Source organism: Calypte anna, chromosome 1 (assembly GCF_003957555.1).
Source record: "Calypte anna isolate BGI_N300 chromosome 1, bCalAnn1_v1.p, whole genome shotgun sequence".
Lineage (NCBI taxonomy): Eukaryota > Metazoa > Chordata > Aves > Apodiformes > Trochilidae > Calypte > Calypte anna.
In genome coordinates this window covers 81,665,484-81,691,418 of record NC_044244.1, presented here as the reverse complement: position 1 = coordinate 81,691,418, position 25,935 = coordinate 81,665,484, and the positions used below count along the sequence as shown (strand labels likewise).

At 38.9% G+C, this 25,935-nt stretch overlaps 1 protein-coding gene across 1 annotated transcript in view; it reads right to left on the bottom strand.

The window, feature by feature from the left end:
* The window catches only part of ZBTB20 (zinc finger and BTB domain containing 20), a 450,959-nt gene that overhangs the window by 103,451 nt on the left and 321,573 nt on the right, over positions 1–25,935 (bottom strand). The window contains exon 6 of the mRNA XM_008498352.2: positions 14,433–14,487. The gene's annotated coding sequence lies outside the window, so the exon portion shown is untranslated. The remainder of the gene's footprint in view (positions 1–14,432; positions 14,488–25,935) is intronic.

Genomic DNA, 25,935 nt, shown 5'->3' with positions numbered 1-25,935 from the left:
CCTCATACAAATAACACACCTCCCTTCTCACCATAACCTAAGAGGCAATCCTCTCTTTAATAACTGTTTTGGTACAATATTTTGCTCACTACTGGAGAACTCAAAAGCTTAAGGTAATTATACTAATGAAAAAAAACTTAGGGAAATAGAAACATTTCAGCACACGGAAGTCAAATAACTCCTTTTATTTTATACCAAGACTTTGATCCTCTCACCAATCCACTTGCAATACAAAACAATTTAATTTAATGCTACATCTGACAAGCCAGACTTCTCTGGGATTGCAAAACTCTGCTAAATCCCTGGGCAAACTATAAAGGGGCTGAGGGAAAGGTTCACAAATAGAATGTACATGCAGATGGGCCACATATACATAGGTAGCACAACCCTGCCAAGCAAACTCAACAAAATTTTCTTCATATATAGTACCAAAGGGTCATCCTTTTGTTAAAGATCTGCGAGATGTCATTATCTCTTCTTGCAGCCTGATTCTCCCACAGCCCATCCTGCCTACCTCCATGGCTCCATTTGTGCAAAGTGGGTTGTAAAATAGTTATTTTGTTTAAAAAGAAAGACTCTAATTTCTGCCTTGCTTCTCATGCCAAAACAGACAACCAGTTTTGCTGTTTCAATTGGGCAAGAAAACAAACATTTTCATTGTTTTCTCTCCATACTTTTTTCAGTGACAAAGCTTGAAACCTCTTAGCCAAAACCTGCGACAGCTCAAGATGCACTCCTGCAAATGCAGTTACACTGAAGAACAAAAGCCTGCTGGAGTGGAGAGCCAGCAAAGAGGATGCTGCAAAGTTTCTGTTTCTTCCTCAATGCCTCCTATATGCACCTGTGCTATTTAAATTATGCCAATTCTTGCATGGACTATAATGGAAAGTACTTTCTCCCTAAGACTGCTTACTAGGTTTTAGTTTGTTTCTCCTACTTCAATCAGATTTGAAATACAATTGTATTTAAAGGTCTGTTTTGAGTTTTTTTAGTAAGTTCTGCTCACTATAGTTAGCAGGAAAGCAGAGTTTGCTGGCCAGCAACTCTGTTATATTCAAACTGCCCTGGGCCTTGCAGGATGTAACCTCTGTCCAGGGAAGGTTTTAGATCCAATAGACTACCCAACTCACTGACTTCTGCTTTCTATTAATTCCTGTCTGCTTTTCTCTATCCAGTCATCTCAACATATCATCCTCTAGTCAACAAATACTTAAAAATCCTATAATCTAGATGAATCAAGAAAGCAAGAACTGATGAGCTCTGATAAAAAGACCCCTGAAATATTGTATGCTTTCTGGTGCATACAATATATACATACAGAAGACAGATGCATAACAACACTGCTTGGCATTTGAATTTTTTAGGTATAAGAACTACAAAGTACTTAAACACAATAGAGGACAAGTTTTGGATCAGAAAATTGTTTGCAAAGCTGTGGAAATGACGCTGCTAGCAAAATGAGAAGTGTATCATTTCCTTGTAATGGCCAGTTAAAGGCTGGATCAGGCTGTGATTCTGGCTTCACCAGGATTACAAGGACAGCTTTTTCTGAGAACCACTGGCAACACTGGACACCTCCAGGGGAAATGATAAAGGGAAAACAAAACTGAGGCCCTTCATGAGCAAGATGGTCAATACACAGGGCACACAGCCAAAGCTTTCGAAAAGCTGAGAAAAGATCGACGGCACCCTGCTGTGCTGAGGGGATTTGTGGAGTTACATGATCCTAGATGGCTAAAATCCAGTGTTTTTCTTCATGTGAATCCATAGTTTTGGTGTACAGATTAAATCTAACTAAATCTGGAGCTACTGCAAATGTGCCTGCAAAACCTACAAGCTGGTTTTTTGATTACCATTTCTTAAAGAGCTCAGATCAGCTGTGCTTGGAAAATGAACTGATATTTATGTCCTACTGAAATACCAGCACTGAATTCTTAACCTGAGGTTGCTACTGCAAATCTCCTGTATAACACACAAGGCAGCACTGGGTCTTGCTCTCCCTCCCAGCATTGGTGGTTCTGCTGAGCTGAAAAGGAGTGAAAGCCATAAAAGCCCACTTGATTGGGAAAGTGAGACAATGACATGCTGAACGTTGACAAGGAGTGGGCTTGTAAGGTTCGAAAAGCATCTCTAGAAAACCCTGATAATAACAGGACTTCAAGAAGAACAGTATTATGGTGAACTGGGCCATGATTGCCACTAATATAGAGAGGAAGAAATCAAGATGCAATGACAGGAGATCGAGTGATTTCTTCAGCATCAGAGAGAGTTTTACGGCTAGGGTTAAAGTGAAAATTCACGTCTTGGTCCCATTAGCAAACCACAAGCTCATATTGCTTTTACTACAAACAGATTTCCCTTCACCATACTGTACTTTTCTTCTTGCTGACTGTTCAGTATGATCATCCAAAAATACTCCTATTTGTGTTATTTTTCACACACACCACCCTGAAACAAAATTCTGTATGAAAGAAGAGCAGTTTCCTCTAATACAGCTCAACATCCAAACTAAGCAGCAGTAAAATCATATTTATTCACTAACTGAGGTTTCAAACAGTAAAATGATTGTTACCGATTTATAGATTGGACCGTGCCCTGAATCACACCCCAGAATAGGTCCCTGGTGACAGCTCTCTCACCTTGACAGCCCTCAGGAGAGCTGGGGGAGAAGGAGGAGTGTATACATGATAGTAACTGGGGGCGATGCTGGAATATAGTCAGACTTCACAATCACAGCAGGCAGAATTTGAAAGACTTTTCCTTCAGGAATGGGGAGACAGAATGGATGGAGCTGGGTACCTGAGCCCAGTGTGTGAGAAAATTGAGGCTCTTCACCTGCAAGCCAAGTGTGCTTGATTTGGGAGACGAGCTGGGAGCCCAAGAGAGCTGCCGTAGAATCACAGAATCATAGAATTGGCTGGGTTGGAAGGGACCTCAGAGATCATCAAGTCCAACCCTTGATCCACTACCACTGCAGTTACCAGACCATGGCACTGAGTGCCACATCCAGTCTCTTTTTAAATATCTCCAGGGATGGAGAATCCACTACTTCCCTGGGCAGCCCATTCCAATGCCTGATCACCCTCTCAGTAAAGAAATTCTTTCTAATGTCCAACCTAAACCTACCCTGGCACAACTTAAGACCATGCCCTCTTGTCTTGCTGAGAGTTGCCTGGCAAAAGAGCCCAACCCCCCCTGGCTACACCCTCCTTTCAGGGTGTTGTAGAGAGTGATGAGGTCTCCCCTGAGCCTCCTCTTCTCCAGGCTGAACAGCCCCAGTTCCCTCAGCCTCTCCTCATAAGGTCTGTGCTCGAGTCCCTTCACCAGCCTGGTTGCCCTCCTTTGGACCTGCTCCAGGACCTCGATATCCTTCCTAAACTGAGGGGCCCAGAACTGGACACAGTACTCGAGGTGTGGCCTCACCAGCACTGAGTACAGGGGCAGAATCACTTCCTTGGACCTGCTGGCCATGCTGTTCCTGATACAGGCCAGGATGCCATTGGCCTTCTTGGCTACCTGGGTACACTGCTGTCTCATGTTAGGCTTCCTGTCAATCCAGACTCCAAGGTCCCTCTCTGCCTGGCTGCTCTCCAGCCACTCTGTGCCCAGCCTGTAGCGCTGCATGGGGTTGTTGTGGCCAAAGTGCAGGACCCGGCACTTGGCCTTGTTGAACCTCATCTCATTGGAATCATCCCAACTCTCCAGTCTGTCCAGGTCCCTCTGCAGAGCCCTCCTGCCTTCCAGTTGATCCACACTTCCCCCCATCTTAGTGTCATCTGCAAATTTGCTGATGGTGGACTCAATCCCCTCATCTAAATCATCAGTAAAGATATTAAACAGAACTGCAGCCATGCTGCACAGGCTGAGTGATCCAAAGGCGTGGGTGCTAAATGTGGTCATTTTCTCTTTCTGTGTAAAGTCTGGCATGCCCTGTAGCTTTCTCTATGTCTTTGTTTTCCTGTTTGAATAGTTGATATTCCAGTGAAATATAAATATTAATATTAGATTGACTCACAGCTACAAAGCTTATTTCCTTAAAGTCTAGTAGAGAACTTTGAAATATTTGAAAAACTATATAAAAGTTGTTGTTTGTTTGTTTTTTATAGCGTCACATTAATGACTGTACAGTGGAAGTCGATTAATTAAATAATCTGTCTATATTTGTTTATACCTTCCTGAAACTGTTACCTTTTCAGCAGATATTTCTCATGCCTTCTCTTAATCCAGAAATGACATTTTGCAAAAACGCATTCAGCTGTTTTTGAGTCATCCAAGTATATAAAAAACAGTTTCCAGCTGTTAAGTTTTCCATAAGCCTTTTTTTCTTAAGCACACATGTATAATTATAACACAGCTTTGTTTTAAAACATCAAACTTGACACGTACATAGTCCTGAAAGAGAAGTAGCAGCAGTGCTACGTTTGAATTGGTTTTGAAATACCAAGGTTATTACCATATTACAATATCTTTATTTTCTTAAAGATTCTATCAGGTAGTGAGATACAGTTTTCTAACTGTAGGCAATTGTGTAAATGACCGGTAAAAAAAAAAATATCACAAAGGAAAAAAGACACTTTTTTTGCTATATGTGACCAAGCTGTAAGAGGGAGGGACAGGGGGATGCTGTTCATAGGCTCAGATCTGCATATGCATTCTGCATATGCACTCCTGAGGAGCAGAGGTAAAGCTCTAACCTGGTGTGCTCACAAGAGCCAGCTTGGCTGCATGCACATGGAGACACTGGCAAGGGCTGGACCCACACTCTCTTCAGCCCTGGTTGCTGGTCAGTGGCCCAAGGCTGCCCTCCCCAAGCCCAGGCTAATTACCCTGAGTTTTAACAATCGGTGGGCTAATAGCTGGCAAAAAGGTCAGAAAACATGTAGGTGGTGTGGTCTGCTTTCAAGATCACACTTCAACTGCTAGTCCATAATCTCTAAAAAACATGAAACTGGAACTTTAGGTGGGACAAAGACATTGATATCTTACTCCCTTGCCCACAACACATGATGCTTCACTGAAATGGCCATAGCTTTCCATGAAGATTCTAAATTCCATTTGGCATCACATGCTTTTTGTTTTAATTATTTGTATCTTTGTATTTTGGCATAGAATGGTATCCAATCAGACTGGAGATGAATCCTAACTTCTATTCTGCCTAGGTGGAAATGCATTGACATGACACCAAGCAGATACAAGTCAGACATTTACTTAATTTAAACACTTCATTTAATCTGAAGTATTTAAGGTTGTAATGCATTAGTGGAGTAAGTGTTGGGTTTAAGTGACTGGAATGGGAACTGTAGTGTGATTACTGGATTATATGGGATTTATTCTCAGAATTATTTTTTTATATGGTGGCATAAAAGCACATGTGGCTGTTATGCTTTGGATGGACCACTGGTCTCAGCAAGAGCTCTTCTGTTAAGCTGTAGGAACTCTAAAGATGCAACATTTCTTCAGAAGCCAAGTCACTGCATGTGTAGATTTCTATAAAGGGCTCAACTGCATTGACTCGTACAGACAAGAAGAGGCTCCAAAGCTGTTTCTCATCCAAAGAAAATAGAAGAATCTCCTGCCCTTGCCTTTCCTGGGACATATCCTCCTACCATGCAGGTGTGAGCCCATAGAAACTATCCATGTCAGCAGTATGATAGGGAAGACAATCTAACTCATCTGAAAGCACAAGATACAACTCTTCTGGGCTTTCACAAAAAGAAATGTGCATATACTCTTCCTTACCTTACACTATCTCTGCTACTATTAGTGCAGCTAGAACCCAGCTGTATGTCCATTCCTTTGAGAGGTTTTCTGAATGTGCTTCCAGCCACACCAAATAAATAGGCCATACTCATCAAACAAAATGTCACTAGAATCCAGTCACAAGGGAAAACCTCAGCAGTTCCTGCCCATCACACTGCCTTCTGTCTGGATGATCTGCTTTGGTAACAGGGAACATACAGTAAGATACCTTACTGTAAGTGAGGGGCAGAGGTAAGATTGTTGTGGGAACCTTTACTCTGAATTTCCTGAGCTTACGGAGATTAGAATCTTGGTATTCATATCCCATTACCTACTTTTTGTGCATACAGAACATGGCCCAGGCAAGTTTATTGTTTCTAAAGGAAAGGTATACTACTGGGTAAATAGGTGTCTGCACATTTCATCAACTCTAAGATACATAATTCAGTTCTAATCAATGATACTGGATTTTGAAACCCATCAGTATAATAATGAAGTGGAAAAAGCAATAGAAAAAAATCCAAACAAGCTGTAAATTATGCTATATTCTCTACTATTCTTAGCCTCAGTGTTGAGACAAAAGAAGAGTAAGAGTTTTCCATTTGCAAGCTGTTAATAATCAAAAGAAGATCTGCCAGACACACTCATCAAGGGCTCTGTCTGGACCAGGTAGATGCTGCAATACACAAAGGACTTAACACAGAGAAAGAAAGAGCATTCATGGACAATGATGTAGCATTCTTAATTAAGATTTTCATTACTGATACATACATTAAGGTTTTGCTAATGCAAGTGCCCACTCTCACGTGCAGGTAGATGTCTCCGATTCTATCTCTAGAAATCCTTTTGCAAATCATCATGAACATTCGCCAGCCAAGGCTCTGAATCAGCTCACCTGCCCTCTGCTATAATGACAATGAAAAATAATAAACGGTATTTTATTTGTCTGTCTGATGAGAACTTTACACTTTGCAAGCATGAGAATGAATAGGCTTTTGCAAAACTGTGATACAGTGCATTGAAACTGATTCTGATCTCGCTTACACCTATTTGATGTGGATGTAACATCAAGAGCTTGAATAGCATGAGTGTAGTAAATGCTGAAAGTAAAAAATAATGAAAGAGACACGTAGGTAAATGGGAAGAAGGATAAAATACAATGTGAGTTTGGCAATGGTAGATGTAGTAGACTAATCTGATAACTTTCTGTGATAAGGTAACTGATTATCCAGACAACAGAAATACAGTATATTTAATCTATCAATACAGCATTTGATTCAGTATCACAACATATATTATTAATTAAGAAGAGTTGCACAAGGACTGAAAGGTGAGCAAACGCTTATCTGAAGGGGGAGATAGAGCAGTGGTGAAAAAAGAATTACTGGGCAAGGTGAAGGCTATATTTCCACAATACTGTAGTTAAACTAAATAATGTTTTCTAGCTAATAAGATTTAGATGAAGTGGGTAACATTTCTTTATGAGGCCCCCTGAAAGGAAGGGAGGATAGAGTAGGAAAATTGGGAGTATGCTTAGCAGACATAAAATGATCAATCAACTGCAATAAATTGTTCATTAACAATATTCAGACCTCATTCACCTGTAATGTTTCTGTATTACTTCTATGATTCTGTCCTTTAGGAAGTTCAAAGATGCTACTACTGTCTCAGCTGTTTGCTTGTATGATTGAATTAAATATCTAGTTCACTTTTGTGCTTTTAAAATATTCTTTTTCACAGAACAGGATGCCCATTCATCCACAAATATGCTTGCTGAATGCCTTGGAACTCACCTGAATGCTGGACCTTGTCTCCAACAAAATGGGGCTGAAATAAGATGTGGAGGACAAATAACTCGGTAAACAGAAGAACTTACAAAAATGTTGCTTCTCCCTGAAACATGTTCCATGCTTTTCTTCATCCATTCAGATTACGACATTTTCTGAATGTCTTCTATAGGACAAGCCAGGCTCACCACTAGCAAGACAAAGATGTTGCACTGGCATGCTGTATGTACCAGGATGACATGCATCAACACACAGTCATGCTAGGATGGAAGGTGAAGACGGTGCCACAGAAAGCCATAGCAGAAGGAATCAATGTGAGATTAATTTGCACGCTCCAAAAGAAATAATCTGACAGCATATTGTCAAAAAGTTAAGAAAAAAAATAGGATATCTGACAATCCTCCCTGAGGCATGCCTCGGTCTACAGGTAATTCAATGACTAAAACTGTTACCTTTCTATGCAGTTCCACTGAAAGAAAAGAAAAGCTGCATTTTTGTTTTAGTCTTTTGTGGCGTAAGTTAAATCCATGGACAGTCACAGCAAGGAATCTGAACTAAAAACTAAAACTTCAAGGATTTATTAAGTGCAAAAATTGAAAAACAGTTTCTGAAACACATCATTCTTTGGGATTGGTTATATGGCGATCAGTCATAGTAGGTTTCCTTCACAACCTTCAGTGCATATTGCAGAGCATCCAGAATGTAACACATTAATTTTTGTCTTTTATGTAAGAGTGGATTTACTGCAAAAGTGAAATTCAATTAATCCCTTTTACAGACATCCCGGATAAGTGAACACAGATAAATATGGAGTTTAAACACACATCCAAATTCAAATATTTCAACTGATCCTTACTTTGGTGCTTGGGTGAAGCATAAATACCTTTAAAATGTATGCTATTTGAATTTGGGATTTCAATTTTGTCTTTGAAAAATCAAGCTGTTTAGCATATGCCAAAGAAGCTAAAACATTAGAAAACATCATTCAGTAAACTGATACAGCTATTCTATTAAACATAAAAGCCAATATAAAGGAATGGGAGAAAGCGAGAACTATTGAAAGCCAAAAGCATTTGCTTTTGGTGGTATGCAAAAATCTAATATTTTGGGCATGCAAACATATAGAGTGAAAATACTACCTGGGAAGGTTGAAATTTCAAATCATATTCAGCATGGTGTTTTCCAAATTGAGGGAAAGAAGTAGCAGTGAACAAGAACTTCAGAGGAAGAAAACTCTACTTCTTAATATATAGTGAATATTCTGCACCTAAAAGATCCCATTCCTGTCAAGAGGTAGAACAGCCTTCACAGAGCATTGTCTGAGCCATATGTTTTGACAGGTACACCTGTGCAATGGCACACAGCTAAACTAGATGGTATAGAGCTTTCCTTTCCCTTTGAAGTGGCAGAGGTAGAGAGAAGAAGAAGAGGCTCGTACAAGCTCATTTTCAATCATAGTGTCCTACATGTAGGACGCTGAGTATTAACATGGAGAGCCAGTTTGGCATTTAGACCTCCATGAGCGTTCATATTTATGTCTCTGTTTCAATAGTGAAATTTGTGATCTTTCGATCAAGAGGTCACTCTTGGGAAGCCACCTATTTCTGGACATCGAGTTTTAGAGCAACCACTTCCCCAAGCACTATTTGCTCTTAGTACTGTTTTCATCTTACATCTGATGTCTCTGTTTTACGGAGACAGGTACACAACATGCTGTTAAAGCAAAGTGCATCAAAAAGGATTTCTGCATAAGGAGAACAATTGATAATACATTTCAGAAAAAGAGACATACAGTGATATAACAGTAGAACAGCAATGTGCTTGCCAAAGTTGGAAGATAATTTACCGTAACTGCACAGGGAATATTCAGAAAACCTCAGCTACACTCTGTAGTCGTGTCATTTTGTGCAGTGATTTCAGGCCTAACAAACTGGACTGTCTTAGTATTTTCATGGTTGATTCTTAAAATGTTGTAGGAACTGCTGCTACTGATTCAGCAAGATGGGCTTTTCCATACAAATATATTAAACCATACCAGTGTTGGGTACAAAAGTTTCATTTTCTTTCGGTCCATTTTTTTTCTAGCTAAATCCAATATATTACCCTCCCAGAGCTGTCTAGTTTAAAGTCCTTTTTATTTATTTCCCCCCCCCCACTGTAATCTGCTACCTTTTTAAAAAAACCCCTTGCATTCAATACATAGTATAAAGATAATAAGATAAAAAATAAACACAACAAAAAGATCTTTAGTAAGCATAAGGGCAGAAAGGTGTGACATTTTGAGCTGTCAGCCTGGCCAATCAATCTCAAACAACTTCAGTGAATATCTTGTAGGTACTGCAATTAGAAAACAGGCTGCATACATGTCTCTCTTGTAATCCACACATCACCTTCACAGCTATGTGCAGACATTATTATTTGGTAAATAATTTCAACATTGACACTCAAACTAATTCTTGAATGAAAAACTAGAATAAAATTTTGCCTTTTTTTTTTTTTTTTTTTAAACCTGGCAACTTCTATGCCTTTCTGCATATTACCTCTATTTTTGTTAAAGATGTTTTAGAATAAAACCATGAAGCTCATCAGATTTTTTTGTAAAGAAGGTATTTTTTTCACATGTAAATCTATTGCTGGTTATTTCTTCAAATAAAAAAGCAAGCTTATAAATTTGTGGCACTTGTTCAAGAACATTCATCGCAGGATGCATTCCCAGTTATACAGCCTTATTTCTATAAACACATCAGAGCAGAATTTCTGCTCTACTGCTATTTCTATCCTGTTTCACTATTTCATTTCCCCTCCTTTGGAAATTCCAAATTAAGGGCATGTCCATGTTGTTCTCGCTTTTTGGAATATTCGTTTCCTTCAGGAGACACACAAAAGCTGGGCAACTACCATTCTTTTCCTGTCTCAAATTGCTGTGTATGTGACCATTCCCTTGCAACCACTCCTTATTTTCATAATCACTAATTCTTCAGGATAATTTGCATGTGTAGTTATTACATTAAATATGATAATTCTTTAAAAATGCTAACTCTTGAAAGCTATTGTAAACATAAGGCTTATTATATCTAGACTTTTTCTGGCATTTTGCAAATGTTCATTTTTGATTCATGTATAAGCTTGACCTGGAGGTTATTATCCTTCTCTGAAGTAATGGAGAGTTTCTTATGAAACCAGAGAAGAGAAAAGATGCCTCCTCCCTGATGTAGCAGTGAGTGCTGTTCTTCCTCATCTGCAAAACAGTTCTAAGCACGCTAACCAAATAAAGGGATTCAGACACTGCTAATTAGTTATTTCACAATGATGGTTCAGAGTTCTAACAGATGACAGTTTGGTGGTGAACAAGTACCAACAACAGCAGGGGGACACATACACATATCAAAAACTATTCAAGCATCATCATGTCTGCAGAAGTGAATACACATTCTCAAAAGCTGGTAACTGGCAGGCTGGAACACTGCTGGGGGTCTTTTGACACACAAATCACTGACCATATGATGAATGATTCTCATAACTATGATGAGATCAGTTAGATGCTGCTCAGCTTCCCTTAGGTCATCATTACTTGACTAAATATGTCTCCATGAAGCTGAAGAATAAATGTTACTTTTTTCCCCCCCATTTTTTTTTTTTTTTTTAAAAAAAAGAATGTTAAATAACCAGAATTAGAACCAATGCTGAATCTAACAGGAATGATGCTGGAGTTCAGTACAACCCACTTACATCAGAAAACTGTTTCAAGGAAATAGACAGCTGTTCACGGAATTAGGTTAACATGTCTTGCAACTTCCTTGTATCTGGATCACTTTCATGCATTTCTGATTTGCACTTACCAAAGCTAACAGCAGATAACTCTTTAATATTGTATGGTTTCCATCTGAATGGACAGTGCTCTGGAAGTAAAGCTATCCTGCTGTAGCTATTTATCCTACTGTAACTGCCTTTCCTACTGTAAAATACATTATTATTGTTGATATTGTTACATACTGTTGATAACACCATAGGAAGGCTCAAGATTGCTTGGAAGATTCTTCCTTGAGAAGGTTTTTTTTTTACAAAGAATCTACTTGCTTCTCTCTAACTCCTGGTGACATTCAAGAACAGAGATGATTTGTATTTTTCTTACGGGGGAATATTGTTTTGAGAAAAGATCCATGAAATCCTTTTACCTCCAAAACCTTAATGCCACACACTCAGAGAGATAAGTCTTTAACCTGGAGGAGGAGGAAGACTCCTGAATCACCAGCAAGTTGTGGATAGGGATATGAGAAGAGAGCCCAGGGTTGGGTACTGTGGCAGAGGACACAACAAACAATTATTATCTCCAGATCAGAAACATGCTTGACAGATAACACTCACAGCTTCTGTTGCAAAATTGTCCCTATTCTACTTTTTCTGTTAGCAAAAGAATTCAGAGGATCAGTGGCCTGAGGAACCTATCTTCCAGAGAGAAAGGAGAGGACCAGGATGAACAACACAAACTTTACACACATGTATGAAATAAAGCGAGGCTCCTGTGAAGCCCGCTAAGTTGGGAATGGAGTAGCACAAAGCAACTCCCAGCTGTGGAAGAAGCCTGACTTAAAGAAGCAAGAAAGTGTCTGACTCTAATTTTACAAGTTAACAAACAAAGGCAGACAGATGGGAAATGACTTATGCCCGGTCGCTAAGCAAAGTGCTGTAGACGGGGGATCTCAGCAATGGGTTTCTCTCTGCCTACCTACCAGGAAGCCAGCTTGTTGCTTCCACCTACATCACCTCACACTCCAGAGGTAGAATAATGATAAATGGTGTCTGTGCAAATGAAGGCACACAGCTCCTGCCACAGACATAAGTGATTTTGCCACTGCTGAAGGAAGCGTTAACATAAGTGGTACGCGCTTCACGTCCCCGAGCGTCATTAACATTTTTTATCAATACTATGAAGTTCTGCAACAAAAATAATAGGATTTGTCAGGGGCTGTTATGAACCGCCCCTGCTGGATAAATACATAATACATGATGGCAAAGGTCTGATGGGACTTTAATCAATTGCCTTTCTGAGTCAAATAAATGTCACATTAGACGTAAGCCATGTTGCATTCTGTGAGGGCCTCCCCTCGCCTCATCTCACGGGTCTGACACTGCCACGGGGAGCTATGCATGCGCATAGACTACTGCTTATTTGTAGCAAATATATCAGAGCAAAACTGGAACAGCAGGTTGTAAATTACAGATTTGGGACACCTCATCATGAAAGGCAAAGGGGAAAAGAAAGAAATATGGGAACACCAGAGGCATGATAGGTCACCTCAAATACATCTCCTTGGTAGCTGGCATTGTCATACCACCTTTCGCAGTCCCTGCAGCATATCTTGTGCTCCTGCCCAAAGGGTAGGGGAGAAGAAGGTGTGCCATTTCTTTCTGCACTGCAGAAGTAGTGTTTTAACTTCAAATGTTAAAAGTCACATATTTTAAGTCTCCTATCAGTAAAAGAAACCTCCTTCCGCCATGCACCTGAAAAAATTATGACTGTCCATTTGCACTTTAGCATTCCTTTGAAGAAATCCCAGCAATCAAAATACAACTTAAACATAAATCCCTACATTTAATTCCACTCCCAAATATGAAAGAACTATTTTTATTACTGTGCTATGTATTTGTGTTTTGGGGTTTTTTTTTTAATTTCAGGCAGCAGTTTAACAGTCATCTACTTTCCTCTCTGAATGGGTAGGAAACATGAATTTAAATTACAAAATTGAGATCTAAAGTAACACAAAGTCCAGGCACATTTGGACATGGAATTCTAAACCTAAATTTAAAAGTCCTCATCATTTTTAATTTTCACTAAATAGTTCCAAACTGAACATCCCAAAACATTGATTTAAAAGGCTGGTGGGCATTTGGAAAACTTTGGTCTGTCTTAACTATAGTAAAAATTTTCAAGTGGCAGTACTGTATTTCCCTTTATTTCACAACAAGAGGCATCATTGACTAAAACCCACTAGATTTCACTGCCAAATATGTATGAAGGAATTCTAGCAAAATGCAAACCTTTTTTCCAAATATGCAAAACCATCACATGTCAGAACCTGGCAAAACTAAAAACCAAATGAAAACAATCTCTCCCTAAGTTACATTCCCTATCTCCCCAAGAGAGGAAAATTAAACCATGAAAATTTTAATTCTTCCTGTTCTAGATCTTAAAAAACACAATTATCTGGGTTAATACAGATTAATACATTTTTCTCAATTAAGAAAGTCACTGAGTTGACAACTTATACAGCAACAGCCAAACTCGAATGAAATCAGGCAACAAAAGAACCCTCAGATATCAAAAGAGCACTACAGACCATTTTCCAAAGAAACAACCAACAGATTTTAATCCTGATATTGTTAAATGTCAACAAGAATACAGAATATTGAATCTACCCAGATAAGAAGAGCACGTCAGTACTAGGACAGCACAAAGGACTGGGTAAGGAAGGGTCCCATGCTGTGAAGTTCAGATTTCAGCAAGGACAGGCTGAAATGCTAGTTGACTGTACTTTGGTTCATGCTTGAGCATCATGGAATACTGCATGCTTTACTCTGAATTGGAGCTCAACAGCATAATGCCCACCACAACATATATATCCTCATCTATAACAAAAAATTTCCATATTGTCATCCAGAAATGCACATATAAGTTCCAGGTCAATCAGTCTCACAAGATCACAGAACTAAGTCCAAGTCCCATGAGCTGAGATTGCATTAAAATCCCAGACTGTCACTTTAGAGTAAGAGCTCAGTGCTGAGTCTTGTGGCCAGAGGGAACACCAGAGAAGTTTAAAAGGGCTCTGGGCTGACTTGGATGGAACTTGAACAAAAAGCAGAATTCACATCTACGAAAAGTGTAAAATGTTTGTTATAACTACTCACACAAGAGACAGGAAAGGTTCCTTCAGAGGAAGGCCGCAAACTCGTTGTGAGTGATCTAGGAAGAAAAGGGAGAAAGAAAAATGGAAATTAGGTGGCAATAAAACATTCTAAATGACACAACTATAAAACAGAGATCGAGAAGACTCACAGATGGTAAGCAGTTCCCACAGGAAAGAGAAAAAAAAAGAAGTGTTTTAAATTCACAAACTGTATAAATCTTGAAAGTTTTGTAATTACCTGACCCCAAAACTATGTAGCTGAGAAAAATGGTGATGGCTGAGGAGTCATTTAGTCCTGGGATAATTCCAAGCCAGCAGAGACTAAATATCCTCTGGTGGCTGTTCAACAGCCTCCGTGAAATAGGCTTGTGGCTCCCATGGACAAATGCTCTTATCACAAAAACACTGCCAGATTTGAATGGCATCCTTCTTAGCAGTCATGCCAGATGATACAGGCCTCTGAAACAGAACTCGCCTGCTTGATCCTGACCTTCACAGAAGAGGGGTTAGGCATATTATTAGGGCTGAGGCTGCTTACATTACGGCTGATAGCTGCACATAAAAAATTGTGTTGTCTTAGTTCCTTCTGTCAACACAGTATCTTTTGAACTTGACAGATTTGTTACCCTGAGACCCCTAAGGAAAAAAAAATGGCTGCATCAAAGTGGAATGGCTGAAGGATCACAAACTTTTGGTAGACTACAGATCTAGTTTCCCATGTCTAATATGGAGTATATAAGCTTTATTGCCAACACATTTTCCAAATCATAATAACCTGGAATGAAGTAATAAACAAAATCAATCAAAGCCTGATACTCTGAACTGTAACAAGAAGGTACAGCTCCTGTTGGACACAGAAATCAAAGGCAGAGTACCCCCAAATTTTCAAACCTACAAATCACTCCTACAAATCACATGCCTTCACCATGCTGTAAAAAATTCAGGTAGTCAGACCAGACAGCGTTTTCCAAAAGATTGCTATCAGGGCACCAGCAGCATGGTGCACAAAGACCATGGGATCACTGTACTTCAGTCAAGACAAGGCCCTCACCTACTGTTTCTTACCCAGTTACATGGAGAGATGAGGTCCATCATTCCACAAATTGATTAAAAATATTCAGGAAAATACTAAACTAAGTTGAGATAGTGAAGGAAAAGTGAGGAGTTGTCACAGGAGATGAAGAAAGGCAGACAGAGAATCTGTCCAGAGATACAGTTATTTTTTGTGACAATTATTGAACTGGTACAGTAGAGTGTGAGAGGAAGCATATGTGTATATCTAGTGGTTTGTCCAGAAAGACAGGTGGAAGAAATACAGTAAAAAAGAGTAAAAAAAAGTAAAAAAAAAAAAAGTGAAAAGCAGGCACCATCATAAATAACAGGGCAGCAAACAAGATGCTATAAGCATGTCTTTGGATAGACCACTCAGAGAGGCCCTGTTTAAGAGCATATTTCTCTTTAAAGAAGCTGACTGCTCCTGCACATAAGGATGATTTGCATGAGATACAAGACCTTACAGATTCTGCCCAGACTGAAAAGCTGAAGTTCCATAAGATGAAGGGAAGGGCAAGATCAGGACAGTGGAGAGCAGGTTATCTTACTTTGAAGAATCGATTATTTTGATGAACTATAACAGGGAAGTTCTCTTGGTGGAAAAAAATTATTTGCTAAGCATGTATCCTGTATTTTACTTTAACATTGCTCCTGAAGATTTAGTCACGAGGCCTATAGATTAATGTGAAAGACACTATATGTGAGGGACTATTATAAGCTGGTGACTGGGTAGTACTCCTTTCAGAGTTTGGGGCAGACGGGAGAGAGTGAGCATACCACGGAAGAACCTGAGAAAAGACATCTAAGCTAAATAATGTGTCTTGGAGCCCCAGAGTTAAAAAAAAAACCAAACACAACAAAATAAAACACAAAACAAAAACAAAGTAAAAAAGCCAAAAAAACATGTACAGAATGAAAAAATTTAGGCTGAATGGTTAGATTTTGGCTGTGTTATAAGCAACATAAAACAAGTTCAGTTATGGGAAAGTGTCAAGCAGCTTTGATGACTGGGATGCCAAAGAATTCCATAAATCATGTCCTGAGACTCTGGAGGTGTTGAGTAATGACTTATACTAACATTACCATTAAATTTGGTATAAGAAATGAAGAAGACCATTGCACCTAATGAAAACTGTAGGATAATTTTAATTAGGAACAATATAGTGGAAGCTGCAAACTAGAACCTGGCAAAACACCAAAACTGAAACAATTTTTTTCTAATGATCGCAATTGGTCTGGACACTTGATTACCAGTTTTGTTCAAAAGAGCATACATGAAAACAAAACTTTTCATGTAAAGTATTGGAAGAACAAGATCTGAGTAAACTATGATTCATTCCAGATTAGATAACTGCAGAACACGTATGCAGGAGAGAAGTGGGGCAAATTCTGTTCTTGCTGCACTGTGCAATCATGCTGATTTAATTAAAATGGTAAGCAGAACTTGAAACATTAAAATGCTGGGGTGAAACTTTTTTTTATCATATGGTGCTGTTTGTCACTAGAGACATATTTAACCTAATTACAGTAGATTAACACAGTAGATTTCTTCAAGATACTATTATACAGTACCATAAAAAATGAAGACTAAGAAAGCTAACTGCTTTCCCCACATCTCTGTGTTGTAAGGGAATGATTACCTATCTCTAATTATGTCACTCATTTTCAACCTGGTATGGCTCTATTTAGTGGGGCGGACAAAGAGAACCCACTGATCTTTTTCATATTGAATTCCTACTGTTAATTAATCATTATTACTTGGAAGCTGTTTTGCCATCAGACAGGATAGCCAGAGGCTAATCTTAAATCTGCCCTTGTTTCATTGTGGCTAGATTCTGTCCACTTTCTCTATCTTTGATATGGGAATAAATTTCATTTAAAGCACAAAACCTAAGAGACAAGAGAGTTAAAATTTAAGGATCTTTAGGAATCTACCTGCCTTCAAGTTTAATGAGAATAAGGTTCCTTGAACACGGAAGAATTTCTGTTTATGGGGAGTTAAGATGGTGATATCCAGTCAGATGAGTTACATTCTATAAGCAGGTAATCGATTTAGGAGGCTAATGACAATTTTTGAAGGTGACTTCAGCATTCATGTCGAAGTCCATTGGAAGTCAGTGAAATTTTGGCTGTAAAGCACCAGAAGACTTGAGAATATTTTACCTTTGTTATCTCAAGTGCTACTTACTTTCAATTAAATTAACATTAGGTGCCAAAGTAATTTTTGCAATATGCATTCAGTTGCTTCTTACAATTGATTCACTAATTTTTGAGTAATCTTGCTTCAAGTACCATTTTCCTAGCAGTAAATTGGGACAGTGATTCTGCTAGATTTCTGCAAAGTGATTTAGGATCTGAATGATGTCATGCACTACCAAGATGAGAGATGTTATGCCTCCAGCCTCTAGACTGGAAAGAAGCAGGCAGATTATGAACTGCTTTAAGCAGGAGAAATGGCAATGGATACAGATAATCCTAAACTGACTGCTTTTGCCTCAAAACATTTTCACCCTTTACCAATATAGAACCAAAAATGAGCACAGCTTTATCATATATAATATATCATATATAATCTCTGCTATAAGTAATAGTCACCCCTCTGTTTCTGGATGCACAACACCTGCTAGGTATCTAAATGACAATTTAATCCCAGGGGTAGATGAAGAAAATAATTTGCTGAGTAACTCCTCCATTCAGAAGGGGCCAAATGGAGCCTGTGCCATGCTGGGGGAACAGAGTGACAGAGGAGACTCTGTGAAGCCCTCTGGAGCCCTGTGAACGGTCTGAGGGGGCAGAGAGGCTGCACTGCATCTCTGACACAGCAGAGACAGATTACAGCAAAATTAAATTGAGGATTTCAGTGGATATTATTGTTGTTTTTATATATTAATGAACAACAGTAATACGTGACTCTACACTGAATACCAGGTTTGACATTTAATCTAAGTGCTCCTACTATCCATAAATGTTCATAAACGTCACAAGACCCCAACCCTTTGATTGAATTACAATCTAGTATGCAATTTAGGAAACATGGATTAATCTACATAGATTTATATTTCTGCAGGTTACGTTGTTATTTGTTGATTTATACCCTTTTCCCTCTAAATGTCCTTTCCATGGAGAATGCAGGAAAATACATGCAAATCTTTCATTTGAAAACATCTCAAAATTCAGTGACTAGCAGCAGATGGAGACTTGGTTCAGTGGAACCTATACTAATTACCATTTGCTTTTTGAAGTCACCTCTGCTAATGGCCAGCAAAATCTTAGTCCCTGTGATATTCCCTATTACTTTCACATTAACTCTTACTACAGACAGCAATCACTTAACATGCTTCTTGGCAATGCTATGCAATTAAATAGCCTTTCAATCAGCTTGCTGAGGAATTCAGAAATGGAAACTGCTTTAATACTAGGAGTTAATTACAAGAATGCAAAGGAAGGCAGTCAAATGTTATGTTAGCATATCAGAAATATGACAACACCTTAGCCACAGATGTCACAGGCTGGGTTAAGAAGCCCCATCAGCAAAAGTGACATGGCAACATATAGAGGAATATAATCTTCAGGTTCTCATTTTCCCTTTTTCTTTCACTGTGGTCATGTTACTTGAGGTGAACACCTCCTTTAGCAGCAAAAATATCTGGAATTTCACTGTCACCTGTATTAAAAAACCTCACCACACAACTGTGTCTGCTTGGGGACTGATAATGACACCTCCTCAGTGTCTCACAGCACAGAAATGGTCCGAATGGCTCACCAGAGAATTGTGCTTCTGCAAATCCTGACCTCAGCAGAGGCCAGGTCCTGATCCCTTTGAAATCAACCTTACCAAAGGGCTATGGGGAAGGTTTCCTTTATTTCCCTGCATCTTCAGCTACTAGAAGTGGGATGGCTCCCTGGAGTGGCCCTTGTCTGTGTGAATTCATTCGTCCATACAAGACTAGAAGAGAAGGGCTGGCTGCTCTCACCAGTGAGAGGGGAAATGCACATCACTCTGTTGAGTTAGTGCTAGGAAAGGGATGAACTGAAGAGGTGGTTTTACAACTGACAGCTTATTGCAGTGAAGGAGAAAGCAGAAATGGGAAAGGATACTTCAAATTGAGGGCCAATTCAAGGGTCATGTATCAAATCTAGTCTATGATATTGGATAATGCAAAAAATTATCTTTGAAAAAAATGACAAATTTTGTACACCCATTAGAATTAAGGTATGTCTGTATATGTTTGAACACACGTACATGTGTATTTTGGTTATGTACCATTAAAGAATTTTAAAAACAGCTACTCGCCTACCAGTGCACATGCTCATTTTTATGAAATAAAAATCCAGCCTGTAGTTCTGTGAAGAATGCAGTGATGACTTGAGAACAATTTTGAAACAAAAATTTATTAATAATGTTTCCATCACTCATTTTCCAAAGGGAGAGTTTGTTTAGAAGCTACAGTCCTCAAAAGATAACACAAAACTTTTTCCTCTCTCAAACCTGAATACAGAAAACCTTGCAGTTTATTTTATTATAAATTCTGAAGATAATTTTTTTATCATAAAGAATTATATAGCCATAGCTTTTATTTTCTTTAATTAGTATATACGTAACTATTTAGTATTATTGTTAACCTTCGAACAGGAAGTGTAGTAAAAGGAGACCTTTTTTTGTTGTTGTAATTAGAATAGCTAAAATGATAGCCTGGTCTTCTTCGAATTATGAAACATGTACAGGGAAAAGGAGTCTTTATAAACCAGGAGCTACTCAGCCCCTTAACTAGAAAATAAAAAAATCTTGATTGAATAGATTTTTCAGCACACACTGCTTGCCAGAAAGGCTGTATAATACTATGTTTTGATAAGACAAAAGAAATTAATCCAATCAAAATTTGGACTTTCATGTATAAGTAAGCTGATTCAAAGACATCAAGTCGAGGAGCTGACTCATTCCACAAGTAACTCAGCCCAAACCGAGCCCCACAAGCTTTTCTTAGTGAAAGCAATGAAATAGATGAAATAAGAAAAGGAATCTCGTGTATCTGCAAAATTAACTCTAATTAACATCCATGAGAGGTCTCCAGCTCCCTAAGAAGAGCTTCAGTCAAAAAAAAGTCTCCACACAAATCACCTCCGAGGAAAACATTGTTAGAAGAAGAGCAGGAACCCTGTCTGGAAGCAGCAGCTTCACCAGCAGTTACTTTAAGTGGCTGAGGGCAAGAGCAAAACCAGCAAAAAGTCTGTCTGAGGAAAAGTTAAATATGTTCTTGTTTTTAATCTAAACGTAGCATTTTCACCTTGCATCTTGACTTAAAGATAGCCTGAAGTGGTGTTACTCTCAGTAACCCTAACCAGTGATGATGTCTGAGGAATTTGTAAGTATATGTCAAAGCAGGATGTTCCTGCTCACCTTATCATGATAATGCAGCCCACCCTACTGGCAGAGGGAAGGTGCCTACCACCCCCCTTCCCAGTGCCATGGCACTGCCATTGCCCTGCTGTCCACCTCGTCCTTGGAGGTGGGCATGGACAAGGAGGCTTCTTGGGTGCTGGGGGGATTAATTATGGGAAAGAGAATACTTGGAAAGAGGTGGCCATGGACAAAAGAACTTGTACTGCCCACTTCTGACTGCCCAATGGGGCTGTACTGTAGGTTCCCACTCTGGTGGCAACATCTGCCTGCTCCTGTCTGTCACCTTCCAACATCCCTGATGCCCCTTCCTCCCTGCGTGATCATGTGCGTTCCCATCAACAGATAGTAAAGGAGCAAAACTGGCCCTGGAAAAGATGGTGGATGCAAGGTGACTGGGTTGTCCCCATCCAGCTTACAGCCTGTTCCCTGTTCACTCTTGGAAAAGAAGGAAAAAGGTAGACAAATGCTGACCGGAAGAACTGGCTTTGTGGTTCATAAACAGTTTGGGAATTTTCATTTTATAAAATATTTTGTGTTGGTTTTTCTTTGCACTTGGAACCTACAGCTTCAAAACTTGAAATAGAAGAAAAAAGAAAACATATCTACTTAAATATACATAAAATATACCTATATTCTGTTGGGATCAGGATCATACCCTGAAAAATAGGTTGCAGCTCTGCTCAGGCTTGGAGGTGAATTCTGTGTACTGACAGCGTGGCTGAGCTGGAAGCTCACAAGTTAAACCAGTTTACTTACACCACAGCTGTGTCAAGTCATGTTCTCCTTACTGCAAGCTAGATAAGCAGCAACGCTGCTTCCTTGCTTGGAAGTTTGCAGCCTCAGTGCCAGAACTATATGCATCCATATTCATAATAGAAATTAGTGAAGTTTGTCTACTATTAATGAGAGAATTGTTATAAAATCTAGTGATACATACAAATAGGTTACTGATGTAAGGCAGTGACCCTGAAAAATGAGTTATTGTTTGAAAGCTTTCTATTGTTAATTATTACTTTTTGTGTATATTGATGTTCCTCTAATATGTTCTGATAAATCTAGTGGTGTTGTGATCACTTCTCCAAATGGTATCTTTGGATCCTCTGTGGTCCCAAGAGCCATGACACTCCAGCACAGATTGTGTAATTTATTTCCAAACTGAGACACGCTGACTCTCCATAATATTTCTTTCATTTTAACATCTGAATAACATTTGATTTGGGACATAAGTAGTCCGATATATCATGTTTCCTTGATGGCACTGGAGATCAGTACTAAAGGGCAATGACTGAGTTTGTAAGTACCATGAGGCCAGGAGAAGAGGGTGCACTGGGCTTGAAAAATCCAGCTTGCTTTCTTTGGTGGGAGCCAGGTGGTTTAGCACTTGAATCTGAGGGTGTCTGTTAAATCAGGAGTCAGTGAGATCATTATGGAAAAGTATAAGGAAGTCAAATTTATAATCACAATCATTTAAAGAAAATGTCAGGATATTTTCCTGACTGCCTATTTAGTAAAGAAACCACGTGACAATAAGAAGACATATATAGAAATGCTAAGCTGGCAGGTATCATACACAAGAGCAGCAAATCCTTGAAGGTAAGGTATCATATGGTTTGTGCTCTGTTTTTTACAATTTGTACTGTTTCAAACATGAACTGTGTTCTTGTGACTGTATGCTAGAGTTGGAACAAGACTAAAAGGATTTCAAAAGTAGTTCACTTGCCTTTAAACCTCTGCAGATCTCTTGAAGTCACCAGGGTTATGCAGCTGCACCACTGTATGAAGTATTAAGCCCTCAACATCTACAAAGACAGACTAAATATGTGCTTTTTCTGTTTTGCAGAAAGAGAACCAACTTTTTTTTCTAAAAATCAATATTTGGGGATTTATTCTTTCTCACTCTACACCTATTAAAATAAATCAAAACTACTTCATAAAGATCCACTAAAACTGCTTCTGGGAACAATACTCTCTGTTTTATATTTGGTATGGGAAGAGTGTACTGTATAGCACGCTGTTAGTTTTGTGACACATTTTCTTTTAGATGGAGATGGGATGAAGAGTCAAGGATGAAGTCTCATCACTGAACCTGATCCCTCTTAACATCAAATCTGATGCTGTTTTATAGGATCTTGTCCCTAACTCTAAGTTTTAATGCTAATACATCCAATACATCCTTGAAACTCTAGAGTTCAATATGCATAGTCTTGAGATTTTTATTCACTAATAAGAAAAACACGTCAATGAGTTGAATGTTATCTTTTGCTTTATAGGGGAAATTGTCCTTATTCTCATTTTATGCAATGAAAAAAGAAAACTAAACTGATCTTGAAGCTGATCAATACTAAAGCAGAACTGTGAAATGAACTGGCATGTTTTGATGCTCAGTTTAGAGCCTGAACCACATCAAATCCCTAAAGAAACCTGAAAAGCCACCTGCATACTCTTTTCAATGAAGAAAAGCTGATCCCTTTGATTGCTGAAGCCAAACCAAACAGCAGACACAGAGAGTTTACAAGTCTCTTAGTGATGAGGCAGAGTTCAGGTTATTTATCAGCCTTCCTGCAAAGCATGTGTCCATTTGACAAAACAAAATCAGAAGCAAAGAATTCCAAGAACTTATCCAAACCCAGTTTACATAGTTCACTGCATCTGTTCACTTCAGAAAAGTAAACCATTCTTTACAGGTTGGATTTGAAAATAAACATACTGTTTTCCTAGCTCATCTAAAAATGCAACAAGTGAGAGCAATCAAAAAGAGGTTTATAGGTGAGTCAGTGTAAGAAGCAGCACAATAAATTGGCTTTACAGTTTAAGAACATGTCACTTGTATAGATGGACCCTGTCTTGGAAGCAATTGCAGAGCTATATTCAATGTTGCATTGGGAGACAAGTGGGTGGGGAGGAAAGACTTGGATCCAAGGGATACTGTATAGCATGAGAGCAATGTTAGCTTTATTTTGCAACCTATTATTTTCACAAGAATATGAATCAAAGAGATAAACTATGCCAATTTCTTCATAGCTGACTTGTTACAGGATATTGTTTGAGTCTTCACTAATGACTCCTTGAGGTTAGTTATTACTGTGATTAGGAGTTGGGAGGATAGAGGTCTGAGACCTTTCAAAGGAAACATTTTGTTCAGAACTGTAACAAAAAATAAAGTCAGCATTACACTAACTTTAACAACTCAACCAGGATAATGGTCTGTGTACGCAGACAGAGCTTTTGCTGTTTTAAATGAGGGAGATAAACTCCACATAAGAAGGGAAGCTGAGATAGCCAGCTATTCAGTTTTGGTCTTGAGGATCAGAAAGCTGTCAGCTTGAGAAATACATGTATCTGTGGAAACGCTCTGGTAAAAGAAGGGTAGTGAAGTTATTAGCAAGCAAGCAAAAAAAAAAAAAAAAAAAAAAAAAATTAAAGCCTATGAGATGCATATGATACTCTTGTTAGCCTACTCAGATAGATTTTGTTTCTCTTTTTATTCAAAAGCAGGCTGTATGCAATGGTACTCTGCTCTCACAGTCACTCAAAATGTCTGGTGGCATCACTGAGGCTGGCATGAAAAATTCTACTGGCTTCATTAAGAATGAGGCAAAGAGGTATCTCTGCACCATGTTTGTTTGTAGCAAAGGCAGATAAAAAGCTTACCTTGAAAAAAAAGGCGGGTTTTGTGGGATCTTGTTCCCCCCTGAAGACTCCTATCTGCTTTAGTTACAAAATCTTAGTTTCCTCATGCCATAAAATTGAGATTAAAATAACTCACTTCCTCAGAAGTTGTGAGGGGATGTATTTAAAAATTAAGAATCCTTTTCTTTCATTATCAACTCTATCATTTATCAGGTCTAGCTTTTATCATCAGCATCTAGCACTTGTCACTATGGCAAGATCAGAGACAATGTGTTTGCCCAGACCCCTCTGGTATCTCTTGCAGCACAAGGTACCTGGCAAAGGTATCACCATACTGCCATGAACCTTCTCTAGAGGACTTTAGGTTAACCATGTATTCGAGAATAACTAGTGGGTTTCCTTATTCAAAGCATCCAGCAATTTCCATTTCAGTGCAGGTGAAGTGATGAAAAATACTGAGGAGAGAAATGTTTTCTGTATCCAGAGCTTTTTAATGCACATGGACATTAACAGACCAACCTACCTGCTTTATGAGCTAAGGTCATGTTGTCATCCTAAAGAAGCCCCCAAGAAAAGTTACAGACTCAACTTATGAGTGGAGTATTTACTAAGAAAACTATATGGAAAACAGGTATGTTTCCTCAAAATATGTCTTTGTGAGGACAAGGTGGTGGTAAGATATACCATGTAACCTGGCAGATGATCGCTGTTTTTCAGCTTCAAAGACGGGAAATTTGCACAAGCAAAAAACCTTCCCCATCTGCACCGTAAGGAAGTGATCACTGGGAAGGATTTAATGGAATCAGCTTGTCAAAATGATGAAGCTGAAAAAGCTTTTACAGAATATGTCCACGACAAAAACTTTAGCATAATGTATATAATGCAGAGTGTTTTTTGTCATGGCAAAAAGAAAGGAATATCATTAATTTAGACAGTAAGTGTAAGGTTCTGCTGAAAATCTCCATGGGATAAATCGCAGAAATACAGCCTTGACCAGACAAATGGAGCCAGGCAAGTCCCAGTTCTTGTTAGAAGTTATCGAAAGTGCCATTGAGTTTTTAAAGTCTGTCATCTCTGGTAGATGATAAGAAAAGGATTGGGCTGTTTTCTTCAGATCTACAAGCATCTGGCTACAGTCTTGCTGAGGCATATACATGATTGGAATAAAAAATGAGCTCTTTTAAAAGTGCTTCTTAAAGGGGCCCTATTCATACGTGGTACTTTCTCCCCAAATCTTTTATGGGAAAAAAGCTCATTACGGTCACACAGACAAATGCTGTATAATCTTTCACCCTGTCCACTAGCAATGTGTTCAATCCAATTTACAGCACTTCCCGCTATTCTAGTTCTGGACTCCCCACACAGCTCTCCTAAATGTATACCCATCCTGACCCACTGCTCCCCACCCGCTGCTCTTTCA